This window comes from Tachyglossus aculeatus, chromosome 3 (genome assembly GCF_015852505.1).
Source record: "Tachyglossus aculeatus isolate mTacAcu1 chromosome 3, mTacAcu1.pri, whole genome shotgun sequence".
Classification (NCBI taxonomy): Eukaryota; Metazoa; Chordata; class Mammalia; order Monotremata; family Tachyglossidae; genus Tachyglossus; species Tachyglossus aculeatus.
The window spans coordinates 105,658,014-105,670,439 of NC_052068.1; positions in this window are offsets into that span (position 1 = coordinate 105,658,014).

Sequence of the window (12,426 nt, forward strand, 5' to 3'; positions counted from 1 at the left end):
AAGAGTTTTCAACCCCGTTCTGTGCCTCATCTACCAGTAAGGAGGGACTAAGGCAATTGTATGAGTAGATCCCACTGAGAGCCCTGCTTTACACATAAACATTTAGTAGAAACTATATCTGTGAAAACCCACATCTGCCATTGCTGCAAAGTGCACATCAAAGACATAACTCCCTCTCTCTAGAAGCGTACAATAAATTTTAACATCAACTGAAGACCGTAATTAGCTTTCCATCCCATTAAGCAGGAGTTATTCCTTTACTTGAAGATATTTTATTTGAAATCGCATAGGATAATAGATGGATGTATTAAATATAGGCACTGAGGTGGCAGAAGGGATGTTTATGGTCTGATAAACAGTAAGAATTCTCGTTTCCCCTAGCCTAGGAGAAAACCTGGGTTGATTGTACAGAGATTAGTTGGGTGGACAGAATAAGACAGATGCAGGAGGGGAAGACATGAGGTGTGGACATTCATTTCACCTGCTTGATTTTCACTGCAAATGTGGCTTCCAACACGATAGCTTTCTCATGACCATTTTCATCTCTCTCTTCCTCAAAGTGTAGATGAGAGGGTTGAACATGGGGGCTATGATGGTGTAAAACAGAGTAAACAGCTTGTCCTCAGGGAAGGTCTGGGCTGGCCGGAGGCTAATGAAGATGGAGGACAAGAAAAGCAATGCCACCATGGTGATGTGGGAAGCACGGGTGCAGAGGGCTTTGCGACAACCTTCCAAAGAGCGGGTACTCAGGCTGGCTAAAATGGTGACATAAGAGAAGAACAGACTATAAAAGAGAACAATGTAGCTGTCCCTGGATCGAGAGGACTAAAAATCCTATTATGTCAGTATCTGCACAAGCCAATTTCAGGAGAGGGTAAACATCACAGAAATAGTGATCAATTTTACTGGGGCCACAGAAGGGCAAAAAATAGCAAGGATCCACTGGACGATGAAATGGAGAAATCCTCTTCCCCAGCACACTGCAACCACTGTGACACACTTCTGCTTGCTCATGACAGCCACATAGTGCAAGGGTTTGCAGATCGCAACATCATGATTGTAGGCCATCATCACAAGGATAAAGACCTCAATTCCACCAAATAAGCACATGGTAAAGAACTGCATCATGCAGTCCTGGAAGGAGATGGTTTCTTTCTCAGACGGCAAATTTCTGACCAATTTAGGAGTCACCGTGGAAGTGTAGCAGAGGACCATGAGGGACACGGGGCAGGGAAGAAGTACATGGGCTGTTTGATGAGGGATCTGCCTCTGACAGTGATGAGGATAATGAGATTCCCTAAAGAGGATTGCAAAGTAACAGAAGAGGAACAGCCCAAAACAGAATATCTGCAAATTCCTGTCACTGGACAGACCTAAGATAACAAATTCCGTGATGTTCTTCCTATTTTCCATCTTAAGAATGAGGAATATTTACCTGAAATGATCGCAAAATGAAATATCACAAATAACATTTAGAGAATTGCAATGACCAGTTCATTCTACATATAACTGAATATTACTTACAATACTGTGTTGATGTATATGAGAACACTGCAAGAGAAATTTTATATCTTTTCTGGATATACATCCCTTTCTAGTGAGGTGATATTTTTTCTTATTCATTAAAACTCACCATGTACCAGGCATTTAGTTAAGTACCAGAATACAGGCTAATTGGATAGGAAATAGTCCTTCTTCCATATAGGGCTCACAATCTAAGAAGTAGGGAGAGGGAAAACTTTATCCCCATTTTGCAGTGGAGAAAACTAAGGTACAAGAGAAGAAGCCTGGTGTAACGGAAAGAGCACAGGCCTGGGAGTCACCAGATTTGGGTTCTAAATCCAGCTGTCCCAAATGCCTGCTGTATGACCTTGACGACCTCATTTAATGTCTCTTTACCTCAGTTTCCCCATATTTAAAATGGGGATTAAATTCTATTTCCTTCCTACTTAGACTCAGTGCCTCTATTTTTTAATGTTATTTCAAGAATTTCAAGACGTAACTAAAATAGAGTTAGGCTGAGAAACTTTTTCAGCCATTGATCTTAGGGAGTCTGATAAGGGGACAACTGCATAAAAAGTTCACATTTAATTGCTAAATATTGCAAGTAGAATGTATAAAAAATGGGGTTAATTGTTCATCCTTGTTTGTTAAATTGGTTCAGGTGGTCTTTAATATGAAATTTCCATTATGTTAAGGTGACAATGTAAGTTCTGTGTGATGTCTCTGCTATAGCCTAGCTAAGGGGACTAAAAGCAGGTGTATGTTATTCAGTATCATGCACATGTACAGATCTGGATGTCTACTTTGTCTTTACAATTTTCCTTTTAAGAGACTGGGAAGGTTTAGCCATCATATCCCCAGGATTTGGAAAGCAACAGAAGGATAATAATAGGAAAGATTGTTACATTGTTATCAATACTTCTAAGAATGTGTTAAGAACAATTGTTAAATGTTATTAGGAAAGCTATTATTTCAAACTTTATCCATTATATCTGGCTATATGCTGCTCCTGGGTACTTGTCTGCCTCATAATGTTATGGTTAGGATTGCCTGACTTCCAGACACTTCCAGCAAAGGAACCATCATTGAATGGCCTCCTCATTACCCGAAAGGTCAGGAATTCGCCTAGACCTATCACCCAGAAGTACAGGATTGTTTTCTGACATTACCCATAGGGAAGTCCTCTAAGCAGCATTGCATTTAGACGTCGCCCTTGTGTAAGATCATTGTACTCAAGGAGAGGGTTAAGGTTACAAAGAGGAGCTGCAAGGTCGTTCTTTCCTCCGCTCATCTCTAGTCCCGTTCCAGATTTGCACCAAGCCAGATGCGGGTGTCATGTTTTTCTCTTACAAGGCTCTGTTCGGGCAACTCCCCATGAAGAGCAGTGATATCCACGACCTGAGCAAACCTCCCTGCTAAAGGGGAGAATGATGGCTGAACGAAATTGTATGTGTATGAAGGGTTAGAGGAAGTGTATGTGAAGGAGAAAGAGAAGAGGCCCAGGGAATTCGAGACGCCCTCGACGTGGTTTCAAATCTTGAAATGACCCTGCGGTGACCTCTACATCGCCTAGTGTTAAAGGAGGGAAATGTTGCAGAAAAAAATCGTACAAGCCTCAGCCAATCCCTGAGCCCTAATTTGCTTATCCACACGATAAGATGCTGAACCGGGATTCGGTAAAGATTCGCTAAACCCCGAGGTATCCTAGCGAGTCTCAGCCAATCCCTTAAATCATGTTTATCTCCCAGCCCATGCATAGAGCAATTTTCCTTGTATGAAACTCGAACTTTGCAGTAGAGGGGGCATCAGTAATTAGATGTAAACGGGAAATTCCACCTTCTTTTAGGAATATGAGAACCTGCAGGCGGGACTTCCTGAAGTCAATCAATCAATCAATCAATCAATCAATTGTATTTATTGAGCTCTTACTGTGTGCAGAGCACTGTACTAAGCCCTTGGGAAGTACAAGTTGGCAACATATAGAGACGGTCCCTACCCAACAGTGGGCTCACAGTCTAGAAGGGGGAGACAGAGAACAAAACCAAACATATTACCAAAATAAAATAAATAGCATAGATATGTACAAGTAAAATAAATAAATAGAGTAATAAATATGTACACACATATATCCATATATACAGGTGCTGTGGGGAAGGGAAGGAAGGAGGTAAGGTGGGGGGATGAAGAGGGGGAGGAGGGGGAGAGGAAGGAGGGGGCTCAGTCTGGGAAGGCCTCCTGGAGGAGGTGAGCTCTCAGTAGGGCCTTGAAGGGAAGTCTCCATTGGCACCATGGCAACCCGCCAGTCACTAACCCCAGCGAAGGACCGAGGTTCACCCTAAAGCTATAACCCTTTAAAAAGCGCCTTTCTCCTGGTGAGCCCTTTTAGGGTTAACCTCGAGACTGGTCATGCCTGTCTGCTCTATGTCATTGTAGCTTTTCTTTCTCTTTTGCGCCAAGTAGGACTACCTCCCACTGGGGCCACGAACCTTGTCTCGAGACAGGCGTACGACACGGGAATGTGAGAGAAATTTCCCTCACAGTTTGGCGTCCACGAAGGGACTATGAAAACCAGACTCGTCGCGAGCCCCGTCAGCGAACGCAAAGCCTGTTCAATGTGTCACGCATTGTCGGCCTCCACAAGATCCGGATGGGGCGAATATGCATCACCGCAGCTTCAGGGCAGCTGGCAACAATGGCTCCCCTGTGTTGGGAGCAAGCAGTGGACCCCATCGCCTGTCTGAACACGTTGCCTTGGGTCTGGTGTCGGCTGGACCCCCACGGACTGTGCACCAGATTGTATGAGCGGGGCGGGAAGGGTGGAGTGTAATGGAATGTCCCGGCCCCCGCCTGCTCTTCCATGCTCTGCTTCTTAGTATATGTCCCTAGAATGCTGTCGCATCCCTCTGGGCGAGCGGGCCATTCTCCCAGGATGTCTAATTGGGAACAATTCCCACTCCACAACCTTGTAGTGTAGCTTTGTTGTAGGTTGCTTATATGAAGCCCCCTCGTACCAGTTAGTCCTCCCCGTGTTCCCAGGATGTAGCTACAAACAAGTAATAGCGAGCTCACAGTCTGCAGCAGCTATATAACCCGCCCCCCCCCCCCCAAGAGTGTTGTGGGGTTACGGTGTGCTGTTCGGGGCCCTGCCACCACCCAGAGCCGATCTGTCAGTATACTTCCCCAAAATTAACCTGTATAACTCATCAAACTGATGTGGTCTGCCTCCTTCTTCGGAATTCCTGGGCCATCCCGTTACACAGGGACAGCATCGGGTGGGATTTGCCAGAACAAAAGGACTTCCATATTTTTGACCAAGAAAACGCTATGGACTATATACCAGAACAAGTACAGAGGGAAATGAGATGTTTTGGAGAAGACGTGTCCAAGAAGTCACCATGTGTCAGAAATGATTCAAAGGCATTCGACAACAACAATATAGCCCATTAGTTACGGAATTCCTTTAAGGACCACCCGATTAGAACCAGGAAATCACATGATGGTGTCTATTCAGATATTTTTTAAACAGTCATGGAGATCTGCCAAAGGGGAAAAAGTGGGCTAAAAAAATGATTTTTATCTGTCACAATATTTCAGAATTAAGATTGTGATTTTTGGTGAAGACCAAAATTCACAATCCATGCTCAATTTTCCAAAGATAGTCAGCCAATACGAACCTAGGTCATTGCAATTTGGCTTCCTTTATATATTAAAACGACTAGGAACCTGCACAGGAAAAGTCCATGAATAAAAGAATGAGAACTGAGAAATTAAGAGAAAACCCTGTTGTTATAAAAAAAGAAAATAAATAATCTTACCCCTTCGCTACTCTTCCCACAGTGATGCATTTCTGTGGGCTAGGCTCCTTATAAAGAAAACGCTTTTCAGAGATGCATCAAGACAGAACTGAAGTCTCAGTAAAAGTACAACCTTCACATTGGATGGAGGCAGTTTCCAAAAAACTGGAGTTTCTGAATCCCGAGTCATCTCTGGTTTCCCGAGAGTCAAATTCATTTCCCTGGTGCTGTCCGAGACGTGCAACCTCATTGACCAATGTCTGAACTCAGTGGGAAAAAAAATAAAAGACAGCTCCAAAGTTTTCCCCCTTGACCAATCAAATGCTTGGTGCAGAGCTATCTTTGGGAACAATTTTGCCTAGAAGACAGCTGTTAAAGCAAAACATTTTAAAGGTCCAGGGGCTCTGCCAAGTCCCTGAAGATCTTCCTTATCAGAGGTGGTGGTGGAACAAATCCAGGAACTTTTCTTTATCATGCTGAAAACAAATTTGAGTACAGCTTCGTAGCCACTGCTATGAATTCTATAACTTTGCCCATATTTTCGATTATAATTTAACCATTTGCTGATTATTTTCTTCTCCCGTTTATACCCTCTCAAACAACCAGTCAGTTCACTTTCACTCACAGCCAGCCATACAACTTAGACACTTTTAAAGAACTTACTGATTCATTTAACCATCTTTCCATTTTATTTTTCATTCAATTCGAAGTGATTCTGTACCTCTTACTGCCAATAGATTGTAAATTCTTGAGGCCAGGGATTATGTCTTTTATCTTTATTGCACTCCCTCAAAGGCTTAGGTTTGTACTCTGCATACAGTCAATACTCAGTATATAGTAGAATGATTGCTTTATGAGCCAGTTACAGAAAGGATACAATAACCCTAAAGGTCAACATAAAGATAAATGTTCACTTACCTTTAAATTTCAAAATATTTCATTCTACTAGTTTCCTACAGAATTATGCAGTTATGAAAACATTGAAGAAACTCACAAATCATCTGGTAAAAAGTGGCTTTTGGAAATAATTAATTATACGTCATTCACGTGCATTGAAACACAGGTTTGCCTATTTCTAAATCATGGCAAACTCTTTCCAAGTGGTCTTTAAAATTTTTCAGAATGAAAGACTCAAATGGAAATTTACTCATGGGGTTTGTGTCTCATTCCAGAGCACAACCCACCCCAGCATTTGGAGAGAAGAGCAATTCATAAACACACAGACCTGCTGTGAGTGGAGAAGTTCTCCTCCAGGAGGTCTTCCCTGAATAAGCGCTCTCTTCATTTACCTTCCCCACACTACCCTCTACAGAGACTCCGCACTTGGCTGTGTACCTCTTAAGAACTTTGGTTTTTACCCCAGCGCCCATCATTTATAGTACACCTCCCTACACTCTAATGTTTCCCCAGCTGTAATTTATTTTAATGTCTATCTCCCCCTGTAAACGGTCAGCTCATTGTGGGCAGGGGTAATGTCTACCAATTCTGTTGCATTGCACTTTCCCAAGTGCTTAGAAAAGTGCTCCAACCGCTTAGTACAGTGGTTTGCAAACAGTAAATGCTCAATAAATACTACTGAATGAAGCCCAGTGTGGGCAGGCATTGTCTTTTTTTATTGCTTTAGTATAATTTCCAAGTGCCTAGTAAAATGCTCTGCACACAGTAACGCTGAATAAATACAATTGAATGAAATGAATGAATGCTCCACACATGGTAAGTGCACAATAAACACTATTAATTGATTGATTAACATCATCCACTCCTGAGCTCAATTATTGTGGTACTATCACCCAGCACTCTTTTCCCAAGGGAATACTGATAATCATTATGTTACTTTCATTCATTCATTCATTTGATCATATTTATTGAGCACTTACTGTGTGCACAGCACTGTTCTAAGTGTTTGGGAAATACAAGTTGGCAACATATAGAGACGATCCCTACCCAACAGCGGGCTCACAGTCTAGAAGGGGGAGACAGACAACAAAACAAAACATATTAACAAAATAAAATAAATAGAATAAATATGTACAAATAAAATAGATAAGTAAACAGAGTAATAAATACATACAAACATATATACATATATACAGTTGCTGTAGGGAAGGGAAGGAGGTAAGGCCGGGAGGTGAGGAGGGGGGGAAGGGGGAGAGGAAGGAGGGGGCTCAGTCTGGGAAGGCCTCCTGGAGGAGGTGAGTTCTCAGTAGGGCTTTGAAGGGAGGAAGAGAGCTAGCTTGGCGGATGTGTGGAGGGAAGGCATTCCAGGCCAGGGGGATGACGTGGGCTGGGGGTCGACGGCGGGACAGGAGAGAACGAGGCACGGTGAGGATATTAGCGGTAGAGGAGCGGAGGGTGCGGGATGGGCTGTAGAAGGAGAGAAGGGAGGTGAGGTAAGAGGGGGAGAGGTGATGGAGAGCCTTGAAGACGAGGGTGAGGAGTTTTTGCCTGATGCATAGGTTGATTGGTAGCCACTGGAGATTTTTGAGGAGGGGAGTAACATGCCCAGAGCGTTTCTGCATAAAGACGATCCGGGCAGCGGCATGAAGTATGGATTAAAGTGGAGAGAGATAGGAGGATGGGAGATCGGAGACGAGGCTGATGCAGTAATCCAGTCCGGATAGGATGCGAGATTGAACGAACAGGGTAGCGGTTTGGATGGAGAGGAAAAGGCGGATCTTGGCAATGTTGCGGAGGTGAGACCAGCAGGTTTTCGTGACGGATTGGATGTGAGGGGTGAGCGAGAGAGCAGAGTCGAGGATGACACCACCGAGGTTGCGGGCTTGTGAGAAGGGAAGGATGGCAGTGCCATTTACAGCGACAGGAAATCAGGGATAGGGCAGGGTTTGGGAGGGAAGATAAGGAATTCAGTCTTCGACATGCTGAGTTTTAGATGGCGGGTAGACATTCAGATGGAGATTTCCTGAAGCAGGAGGAGATGCGAGCCTGGAGGGAGGGAGAGAGAGCAAGGGCAGAGATGTAGATTTGGGTGTCATCAGCGTAGAGATGATAGTTGAAGCCGTGGGAGCGAATGAGCTCACCAAGGGAGTGAGTGTAGATCGAGAACAAAAGGGGACCAAGAACTGATCCTTGAGGAACCCCTACAGTAAGGAGATGGGAGGGGGAGGAGAAGCCCTCAAAAGAGACTGAGAATGAACGGCCGGAGAGATAAGAGGAGAACCAGGAGAAGACAGAGTCTGTGAAGCCAAGGTTGGATAGCGTGTTGAGGGGAAGGGGGGTGGTCCACAGTGTCGAAGGCAGCTGAGAAGTCAAGGGGGATTAGGATAGAGCATGAGCCCTTGGATTTGGCAAGCAGGAGGTCATTGATGACCTTTGAGAGGGCAGGTTCTGTGGAATGTAGGGGACGGAAGCCAGATTGGAGGGGGTCGAGGAAAGAGTTGGCAGTGAGGAATTCGAGAAATCACGTGCAGACGACTCTTTCAAGGAGTTTGGAAAGGAATGGTAGAAGGTTGATAGGGCGATAACTAGAAGGTGAGGTGGGGTCAAGAGAGGATTTTTTAGGATGAGAGAGATGTCGGCATGTTTGAAGTCAGAGGGGAAGGAACCAGTGGAGAGTGAGCGGTTGAAGATGGAAGTTACACAGAAGACATGGGACAGAGCTGGGATGAGAATCCAGAACCTTCTGACTCCTAGGCCTGTGCTCTATTCATTAGAACATACTGCTTCCCTGTGTCTCCCTACTCCTCCAAAACCGCCAATCATTGCTCATCCATTTCCTCCTCAAACAGAAAGTCCTATCCATCTGCTTTAAGACACATCATGAGCTGCCTATTCCTACCTCACCTCGCTGATCTACTACATGCCAGCTGCAAATCTTGCTCCACTTGCATCGGTGCACTTGAATCTATACTGCTTGAAGTACTAAAATAGCCCAGCCCCACAGGTTTCATGTTAATGTCCTTACACTTTACCTTCTCCTCTATATGCTGTTTTCTTTTTGTTTGTTTGTTTTTAAGTCCCTCCTATCGTTCTATATTGTATGCTCTCCGAACAGGTATCATGTCTATCGACTCGGTTGCACTGTGCACTTCCAAGCACTTAATACGGTGCCGTGCACGCGGTAAGTGCTCAACTCATTAATTCGTTGTCATATTTATTGAGAGCTTACTGTACGCAGAGAAGTGTAATAAGCTCTTGGGAGACTACGATATACCAAATAACAGAAACATTCCCTGCCATTCCATTGACTGCATAAGTCAGAGTGGGCAAAGATGTCTCCAAGCAGAGCCACATTCAGAGCCTGCACTGCTATGTCGGGCTCTCCTCATCTCTCACCGGTCCAGCCCGGCCCGGTTCCTCTTGGACCAGCCCTGTTCAGCCCGGCCCTGCCCAGATTTCTTTAGCTCTCTCCGGACCGGCTATAAGTGCAAACACTGCACTCAGCTCCATCTCTTTCCTTCTACAGCCCAGCCTCCTTCTACAGCACAGCCTGCACCCTCCACTCCTCTGTCGCTAATCTCCTCACCGTGCCTCGTTCTCGCCTGTCCCGCCGTCGACCCCCAGCCCACGTCATCCCCCTGGCCTAGAATGCCCTCCCTCCGCACATCTGCCAAGCTAGCTCTCTTTCTCCCTTCAAAGTCCTACTGAAAGCTCACCTCCTCCAGGAGACCTTCCCAGACTGAGCCCCCTCCTTCTTGTGCCCCTTCCCCCGCCCTACCTCTTCCCCCCACAACACCTGCATATATGTATATATGTTTGTGCGTGTTTATTTATTTTATTTGTACATATTTATTCTATTTATTTTATTTTGTTAATATGTTTTGTTTTGTTCTCTGTCTCCCCCTTCTAGGCTGTGAGCCCACTGTTGGGTAGGGGCCACCTCTCTATGTTGCCAACTTGTACTTCCCAAGCGCTTAGTACAGTGCTCTGCGCACAGTAAGCGCTCAATAAATACGATTGAATGAATTGAATGAATCTCTTCAGGGTGCCACCCTGCGCTTCCTAAAACAGCCGGGTTAAAGACTATAGCACAATTATCTCCTGTGATCTCAACCCAATTTGAAATCTTGCCCAAATTCCAACCAGAGCCCTGGTTTGAATTAAAGTCCTAACTCTTGCAGTGTGGTCTAGTGGATAGAACATGAGCCCCACTCCAGTCCACACTTCACTCTGCTGCCTGGATCATTTTTCTACAAAAAACGGTCAGGACCTTTTTCCCAACTTCTCAAGGAACTCCAGGGCTTGCCCATCCACTTCTGCATCAAACAAAAACTTCTCACGATTTGTTTAAAGCACTCCATCACCTTGCACCCTCCTACCTCACCTCGCTACTGTCCTATTATAACCCAGCCCGCAAACGTCATTCCTCTAATGCTAACCTTCTCATTGTACCTCGATCTCATCTATCTCACCACCAACCCCTCACCCAAGTCCTGCCTTGGCCTGTAACGCCCTTCCTCCTCAAGTCCAACAGACAATTACTCTCCTTCTCTTCAAAGCCTTTTTGAAGTCATATCTCCTCCAAGAAGCCTTCTCTGACTATGCTCCCCTTTTCTCTTCCCTTCTGCACCACCCTTACTTGCTCCCTTTCTTCATCTCCATTTCCAACCCTACTTAAGTATATATCTCTCATTTTAGTTATTGATACTAATGTCAGTGTCCATCCCCTTGACTATAAATTCAATGTGGGCAGGGAATGTGTACGTTTATTGTGGTAGTGTACTCTTCCAAGATATAATACAGTGCTCTGCCCACATTAAGTACTCAATAAGTACAATTGAATGAATGAATGAACTGCGAGTCGGAAGGACCTGGGTTCTAATCCTATCTCCACCACATTCAGCTTTGTGACATTTGTGAAGACACTCAGCTTCTCCGTGCCTCAATTACCTCATTCATAAAGGGGAATTTAAGCTTGTTAGCCCGTGTCGAACACAGACTGTGTCCAACCAGATTAGCTTGTACCTACCCCAGTACTTAAGTACAATTCCTACTACATAGTAAGCACTTAACAAATACTGAGCCTAGCACCCCTCATCATGCTTCCAAACATCAACTTGTAGGTGGTACACATCTGATTGTTTACCTGCCAAGTGAGGGGAATATTATCTTCACATTATAAAATAAAACTGTAACAAAATATCTGGACAGTCTCGTGGGGATAGTTCCTTAATGCTCCTCTTACTTCTGCATCACATTGTTCAAACTCCATGGATATTGTCTGTAGTGTTCTGAAAGCTACTTTTCCCAGTATTTACCTTCCATTCTCGTAGGTTAACCATTTTTCCCCCGATCAGCAGTAATCTCCCTATTCTTAGCTTCCTTCTCTTCCAAGTCCTAAATCCTCACATCACAGTTTCAATTGCAGAAGAAGGTACCACCTAGAACACTGCCCTCTTTCCTTAAATGAAAAACATGATCTCAAATAAGTCCCTTCCATTAAGCAATTCCAGGCTTCCCCAACTCTTTTAAACGATCTCAACCTGGTGAATTATTCCCTTAGCAAATTTTATGCACCAATAGACCGAGCAATGTTAAGATGATTTTTAATGCTATTTAAGTGTCTATTGTGTGCCAAGCACTGTACTAAGTGCTGGGGTTCACACAAGATAATCAGGTTGGATGCAGTCTAGGTTCCACATGGGACTCAGACTCTCAATTCCGATTTTACAGATGAGGTAACTAAGGCACAAAGAAAGAAGATCGGTGACTTCCCCAATGTCATACAGCAGGCAAATGGCAGAGCAGGATCAGAAATAAAGTCTTCTGACTCCTAGACTCCTTCACTTTCCATTTAGGAAGCCTATTTCCCATTTAAAATGCTAAGTGTCATTCCCCCACGTTTGAAAAGAGTTTTCAAACCCCTCTCTGTGCCTCACCGACTGGCAAGGTATGAGTAGAACTCACTGAAACCTTGCTTTATACATAAGCATTTCATAGAAACTCTATCAGCTAAAACCCACATCTACCATCCCTGCACAGCACACATTAAAGATGTAACTTCAACTCCAACTCCCTAGAAGCTTACAATTAATTTTAACATCAACTGAAGATGATTATTAGCTTTCCATCTCATTGATCAGGAATTATTCCTTTTCCTGAAAATATTTTATTCTAAATGACATAGGGTAATGGACGGCTATATAGACATTCAGATAGAAGAAGAGAAGTT